Below are 263 nucleotides of genomic sequence, written 5' to 3'. Positions count from 1 at the left end.
GGCGCCCTCCTAGGTCCTTTGCAGCAGAGACATTGTGTGGGGGTTCTCTCTGTGGGTGTGTTTGTTAACTGTAGTGTTACTTAGTTATTTGGTGCGACACCGTCAGTGTGACGGTCATGGCGATCTGTTGAGCCAGCGTGTTTTTGTGTGTGTGTTTGTGTGTGTGTGTTTGTGTGTGTTCAGATAAAGGCAACTCTCGCAGTCGAGCGGTGTACGGGGCGCGAGAGTATGTATGACTGCGGGGCTCCCGCCTCGTCCTTCCC

The 263-nt window shown here is 53.6% G+C and overlaps 1 pseudogene across 1 annotated transcript in view; it reads left to right on the top strand.

Annotated features, from left to right (window-relative positions):
- Window positions 1–228: 228 nt before the first annotated feature.
- The window catches only part of LOC311340496, a 1,230-nt pseudogene continuing 1,195 nt past the window's right edge, over window positions 229–263 (top strand). The window contains exon 1 of the transcript in view: window positions 229–263. This exon is cut by the window's right edge and continues 20 nt beyond it. The product of the transcript in view is annotated as an uncharacterized misc_RNA (transcript).

This window comes from Micromesistius poutassou (assembly GCF_964030765.1).
Source record: "Micromesistius poutassou genome assembly, chromosome: 3".
Lineage (NCBI taxonomy): Eukaryota > Metazoa > Chordata > Actinopteri > Gadiformes > Gadidae > Micromesistius > Micromesistius poutassou.
The sequence above is the reverse complement of the archived record's forward strand: the minus strand, read 5'-3'. Positions and strand labels throughout refer to the sequence as shown.